Source organism: Lepeophtheirus salmonis, chromosome 5, assembly GCF_016086655.4.
Source record: "Lepeophtheirus salmonis chromosome 5, UVic_Lsal_1.4, whole genome shotgun sequence".
Classification (NCBI taxonomy): domain Eukaryota; kingdom Metazoa; phylum Arthropoda; class Copepoda; order Siphonostomatoida; family Caligidae; genus Lepeophtheirus; species Lepeophtheirus salmonis.
This window is the reverse complement of record NC_052135.2, coordinates 1,654,021-1,661,496: the sequence shown is the minus strand read 5'-3', so window position 1 is coordinate 1,661,496 and position 7,476 is coordinate 1,654,021. Positions and strand designations below refer to the sequence as shown.

The following is a 7,476-nucleotide window of genomic DNA, read 5'->3' as shown; positions in this document are numbered from 1 at the left end:
TACCATTTCCTGACGTAATGTCTCGTAAAAGGAAGATCGAGGCAAACGAAGGAAGATACTTCTAACTTGATCATCCATCTCAAGAGATGTTTGAATTCAGATTTCGAATTCCCAGAGGGTCCTGTCATCCGAGGAAAATTACCAAACCTCAAAAGGGAGTAGAGTGAACTCCTTCCTTGGGACTGATATACCAGGATCCTAAAAATGAAGCGATCCATTCACAATGAGTAAATAATTTTAATATTTCGAAATGGGATCATTTACAAAATATAAAACGGAACAGAAATCCAAATATTTTTACATGATATTCTCATCAATATGTATTATGAATAAAACAATCCAAATCAGAAATTAATAAAATACATTTATATAAGTTTTATTTATCCATTCTTCTAATTTGGGGAGTGTTCTAGGGGTATAAAATGACTCTGAAGGATTATAGTCCGGAATTACTATAATTCCAAATTCAAATCACTTAGGGAAAAACTGTGATCAGTTTTGAATCTGCACTCATAGATAAATTTGATTATTGTCTTGAATTCATTTATATTAAATTTCTCCTCTAATGTTTTTTTTTTTTGAATTTCTGTTCTTGTTCCCAATAAATTAATTCATTTGATTGTGGAAAAAATTAGTAATTGATACATAAATATATAAATATTTTTGTCTATAAGTAAAGCAATGAGATAATTAATGGTCATCCTATTTTCATAGAATTAGCAGATTATACATCAAGTAATATAAGTCTTCAACGGGATCCCGAGTGTCGGTAACTCATTCATATAAAAAGAAAAACCCATCTTGATGAGTCAAAGGGGTTTCTTTTTGGGATTTTGGGAATAATTGAACTAAAATCATATAACTACACCACAGTTTTAGCCGAGGGAAATACAGCAAGGTTCACATCTTGTACAGATTCAATCAGTTTTGATTTTGCTATAGCAAGATGTTTTATTTCAAGACCTTTTTAGAAATAAAAGAGTTTATTTACATATGAAAATAATAACATATAAGATTGTATGACTGACAATTTCAGATAGTCTATTATATCCTCCGAAAAAATTATATATAACTGTTTGGTGTATTGTTGTTTTAAATTTCAAAGGATTAAATAATATTCAAAAAATAATATGACGTCATCGCTGGTACATCCCTTAAACATACTCCGTTAGTCAGGTGACTTTAACATAATAGGGTTTTAATGTATTTTTTCATATATTGTCAATTTTATCTCTTCTTTTCAGTGTTCTGAAGGTTGATTGGTCGATTTATTTAAGTTTAGTTTTTTTGTATATTATGTCATTTATGTTTTATTTTTAAAATTTGAAAATTTATATTTTTAAAATTCATTTTGAAAAAATAAACTCCAAAAATAACTATTTTTTGTAAAAAAAATTAAAAGGTTATATTCTTTCTGGAAAATAAAATTAAAAAATTTAATTTCTCGGAAAAAAATTTCAGAAATCAATAGCTATTCTCAAAAGATTAAATTTTTTGGAAAAAAAAATGCATAAATCCAGAGATGTGCTAAAAATTGAGTTGTGTTAAAAATTTTCTAAAATTAAATTTCAAATATAAAAATTTCTCGCAGAAAAATTTCAAAAATCCATAGATATTTGGAAATTTTTTTTAAAAATCCATAGCTATTGTTGAAACATTCAATTATTTGGAATAATTTCTTAAAAATCCAGACCTGTTTACAAAAAATCTTCCATCATCGCTCAATCAATAGCTATTCTCAAAAAATCATTTTTTTTGATTTTTAACTTTTAAAACTAAATTTTAAATATAAAATTTTTCGGAAAAAATTTATAAGCATTGATTGATAATTAAGTTATAGAAAAAATATTGCAAATTTAATTAAATTTTAAATATTAATTTAAAAAAAATCAAATATTAAATTTTCTAGTAAGAATAAAAAAATTCCGATTTGGGGCAGGGGCTACAGTCCCTCCAGCCCTCCTACTTTGGACACCCCTGTAAGATATCCACAAAGAACCTGTAGGAGACCGTGAATGTCTGTCATGGTGAATTAAGACGGCATCAATTTGTTGGGGGGTAATAAATTAAACTTCCAAAAATTATCCTGGAGGTCTCCATTGTTTTGTTTTTCATTCAAGGGGTCCTTAAGCCAAACAAGATTAAACCCCCTGTGTTAAAAATTAAAAAATATACAAGTGTTGAGGCGGTATGTAAATAGGAACGAATAATCGTTCCTTAATAAGAAGACAAACTTGATCCCTTGTGACGTCATAGAAGTGTTTCTTCTTTATGAATTAATATAAATGAATGGGAAAAACTGTTGATCTAGCTTGGAATTTAGACTTTAGAATTTAGACAAATATTTAAGCTTTTTGTACTAGCGTAATAATTATGTATTTATAACTGAAAAGTCATAGAAATCAGATTTATAACATTGCAAAATGCTCAAATATCTAGTTTTTTCCACTCAAATCACGTTAAGAATGAACATTAAATAAAAGTTGACATTATTCTATATTCATAATTTAATATTGCCATTTGGGAATGCATGAAAGCTAGACTGCATAAAATATCAATGCCATTAAAGCAAAATTACAGTTAGATAAAAGTAAACACATTATATAAATATACTTTTTTTTTACAAATCAAATTATACGCTTAAAAAACTATATCTAAATGTCAAAGAAGCATTCATTGAATAATGAAAATCAATTTAGTTTTATTCCAAAATGCTCCTTCATTGCAGGTATGTATCTATGTACATGCACAAATTAAATTACCCATAACATGTTTTATGGGTGGAAAACATAATTTTTGACAAATTATCTTACATAATATTAAAATAATTTATGAGTGTGTCTAATTTCTGGTTGTCCTGCTCAAAAAAAAACAATGATAAAAACTTAAAAAAGGGAGAAAGATACAGAATTTAGACATAAAATAAAAGCTGTTCAGAATTCTGAATTACGTACGTAAGGCTATGTTTAATTCTCATCAGACCATTTTTCCGGCCTCTGGAGGACAAGTTTGTTGTTTGCTAATAAGTTGATTTTTTTCATAAAATAAGATTGATTCCCAATGTCTCAAATTTTTCATGAGGCATGGGTTCTCCATTTGAAAATGCACCAAAAAAAAAAAAAAAAAAAAAATATTGTACAACGGAAAAAGGGAGAACGTATATTAAATGCAAACAAAAAAAAATGAATTAGGTCATTGAAAGAAGAATAAGATTCGCAAGTTGGACTAAGTATGTATTTTCAATTTTTATTATGGTTGAAGAAGGAACATGGCTAGTTAGCAATGCCAATAACAATTAATAAATCAAAAGGTCTAACATTGGAAAAAATTGTTTTATATTTACCAAAATCAGTATTAACTAATGGTCAATTATATGTTGCATTTCCAAAAGTGTCAAAAGGGAACTTGCAGGATTGATTACATTCACATCAAATGGATAGAAACAACAAAAAATTTGTATACATGTAGGTTTTACAATAGAAATTTATCTATTATATCGTGGTTTTTTTTTTAACTTTATACTCTGCACATTAATTTCATATATCTATTCATTTCAAAAAAAAACATAGCAACTTTATCACAAAATAAATATTAATTAATTAATATAACAATAATGACAATCATTTGTTATTCATTGTTCAAACAAAAAAAAAAAAGGACACAAAAATGAGCATGGATAAAATGAAAAAAAAAATAGTAACAACTCAACGCAAATCTGCCACACAATTATATAAAAACAAAAACTATAAGATAATTCCATTTCCATTCATATCGAACCTCTCCAGGACTTTGAGGGAACTTAAGAGGAGTCTGTCAAGACTAGTAGGAATGCAATAGTTCTTACTTCTTGCGGCGTAGGGAATATATGGCACCTATGTTATTAAGCATTATATTTTGAAGTGAAATCTATGCTAAGATGGTTACTCTAACAGCCAATCCCCAATCTTTATTACTGAATTGTAGTACTTCCTCAAAAACTCAGTGGTCATGTACACAGTGTTAACCACACTTGGTCAATCCCAATACAGATGTCTTGAAGTCTCTAAACTGGCCTTACAGAATGTTAGTCTCTGTCTGTTTCTTCGACTCTCGATTTATTTGTAAAAAGGATGGAAATAGCTCTCCTGTAGTAGAACCACTTTTTTTTTAATTCTAAAACTTTGAAAGACACATGACGTTATCAACGATTGATCTACAGCAAATCCTAAACGAAACTGATCCAAACCAAAAACTTTATAAGACCGATCCAGACCAATTTTTTCTTTGGGACCGATCTACACCGATTTTTTCTTCGAGGTCGAACTTCTTTGAAGGATCAAGTTATTGCAGTCCACTAAAAATCCTAACGGCCTCAGACCAGTTGAGGATTTTCAGATCAAAACCCAACATCAGTATTTACTAAAATATCTAGGTCATTCTATGGAAATCTTCATTTATTTTTTTATGCAATATAAATAAAAGTATTATTTTAAAACTCAAAAATGAAATTTCATTTTTGTAATTGAATCATTATTTGAGCTCAAAGCTTTTTATTATGGATGTGATCAAAAATAAAAAGCGTTAATTTTATCATGGAATAATTTAGTTTTTTATTGTGAAGAATTTGTATACCTCGAGTAAGGTTTGAACTCATGGGCCCTGGCTAACGAGATAAGTGCCTTAGCACTGAACAATAAAAGTAATTTACATGAAGAAAAAATAAATTAAAAATTTATTTATAATTATCATAAACGAAAGTATATTAACACCTCTATTTAATCAGTGTATAATTTATTATAGGCCGTTGACAATATTGTCTTTTCGTCATATTAATTAGTATTGTTTTAGAATCATATCTGCTTTCAGGTATATTAATCTTCCAATTATTTACAATTTTGAAACACACATGATGTCATTAACAATTCACCGTGTGCACTCATTTGGGCGTGTATCCTTTAAGCAAGGTTTTTTTTGGCAAAGATGATTTCAGCGTGCTTATTGTAGGCACAGTAACATTTCAGCGTTATGAAAATATGTAATTCCAGTCATATCTAAGTATCTTAACAAAACCAAAAACATCAAGCAGAATGAATATATTTGTGTTAATATTATTTAAATTAAAGACATTTAAAACTATTATTAATTTATACTAATTCATATATTATATTATATCGCGATTGGAATTACCTTCAATCAAAAGTAGCTATATAATAAAGTATCATGTCATCACTAATTAATTCATTAACAACAGTCGTCTTAAACAATCACAACAATAAATGTTAACATGTTGACAAATAAGAAATGAGTCTTGAAATAAGGAATACTCAAATTATTCCCTCTTTTCGTTTATGTCTGCAATGAGTCTTGAAATAGACTCTTATATTATACAGGATAAGTTTCATAACTGCTCAAGCAACACAATGAAACTAAGAAAATTTGAATTGATCATATTGACATTAATTTATGAAAAAAATTTGACAAGATCTTTGTAACTATTTATCACAAAATGAATAAAAATATAGTTCAGATTATTAATAATTATTAATTTATCTATGAAAATCAACGGAAACAAGGAAAATTTTGATACAGCTGAAAAGAATCATACAAAAAAAAACACACAGAATTGAATGAGCCCCCCAATATATATATGGAATTGGTTTAGATCAAATTTTTGAATGAGACCGTTCCAAAAGAATTTTTCTGTTAGACAGATCCAGAGCGAATTTTTCTTTGGGATCGACCCAAACTGCATTTCATTAGAGAACATAATTATTTTGATCCAATGAAAATCATAACGATCTCAGACCGGTCAAGGAATTTCAACTTATTATAATAAAAAAAATTCAAGCCTCCAGTGAGGTTTGAACTCACGACCCCTGGTTTACGAGACCAGTGCTCTACCACTGAGCTATAAAGGCTATTTATGGAAATTAAGTTATATAAAAAAAAGTATTTACAATTTTAATAAACTAAGTAAGAAACACTTGTATTTAATCAGTGTACATTCGATCTGACATACTCGATAATATTGTCTCTACGTCATAATAATTCTTCTTCTTTTACAAAAAAAAATATGTTGATAGGAAGTATTTTTTTACTTCATATATACATACAAGCCGATATTTCATAGTCGTATTTGAGTCAATTATAGGCTTCGTAGTCAAATATGTAGATGAGTTAAGATACCCAATAATGTTAAATATAGTTTAAAAACTTTATTTAATATAAGAGACTTATATCATATGGCCCCTTTAAAATGTATCAATTTCTCATTATTTTTTTGCGGTGATCTATTTTGGCGAATTTAAGTTCCATTTTGCACGCATTTAAAGAGTCAATAAGAATCATTTATGCTAAAAATTGATGATAACTTTTGGCAAATTACATATCTAATCCACAATTAATTTTGAGACAAATCTTTTTACCTTGTTTTTGTTTTGACTGGCCATAATTTTAATATTTTACTTGAATGTTTGTTCATCTTCTGTGAAGATGTAATAATTCTTATAAGGATTTAAAATACAGTAATTGTATTTTGTATAGTTATTATCTAAAATTTCAGATTGGGCAATACTTTAATAATTAAACATCAATTCATTAACTTAAAATAAAATATGTCAATTTATAATTTTTTTTTTTTTTTCAAGAAATTTTTTTGATAAATATACATGCAATTTTCGGTGTCGATAGAGGAAGAATAAAAATAATTAATTAGTTGACTGAAATTGATGATAATGATTCGACGGATAAAAATGTAATCCGAGACTCAACTTTGAAAAAAAATATTGTAGCTTTCTTTTGTGTTGACAGTCCTCATATCTTTATTTTCATATTACATGAGAGAAAAAACTCTGTCATCAAATTCATATATTTATGTATGTACATATGCAAAAACCCTCCCAAAAATATACTTACTTTTAACACGCAAATAATTAGTATTATTATTATTAAATATAATGTTTGAACATGAACTGAATACATAAGTTAATTAATGACCTTATATTAGTTTTATAATCATTGCTTGAATTCGCTTCAGACTGATGCAAAATATACGTAAGGTAGTTATATAACTAATGCATAGGTATATATTATCTGTAACACTAATATGTCCTACACGAACCTACATAATAATATGCCGAGTGGAAACTAGAAATTTACAAACTCATACTATTCCAAATTTTGAGGTTGTATCTATCTAATTTGAAAGATTCCAAAACTGCATAATTAGTAGATGGGTCATTCCATGTCAAATCGACCAAAAATAAAGAAAAAATTTCACCCCACCCTTTCAGATTTGTATGATTTTTGTCAGAAAAGCTCAAATTTATGGGCAGATTGAGTGCACCAAATTTCAACATACCATTGGGAGCCGTTCATTCGTCCCAGTGCTATGATGGACCAAAATTTTCAATGTCCGTTTATTGTCTAATTACCTCACCCAACTTTTTATTTTTGTATCCAAAAGAGCTTACCTCTTGAAATTTGGTAAGTAACTAT

General features: G+C 27.8%; 1 non-coding gene across 1 annotated transcript; it reads right to left on the bottom strand.

The window, feature by feature from the left end:
• Positions 1-5,825: 5,825 nt before the first annotated feature.
• TRNAT-CGU (transfer RNA threonine (anticodon CGU)) lies at positions 5,826-5,897 on the bottom strand. Its single transcript has one exon. It is a non-coding gene; the product is annotated as a tRNA-Thr (tRNA).
• Positions 5,898-7,476: the final 1,579 nt, after the last annotated feature.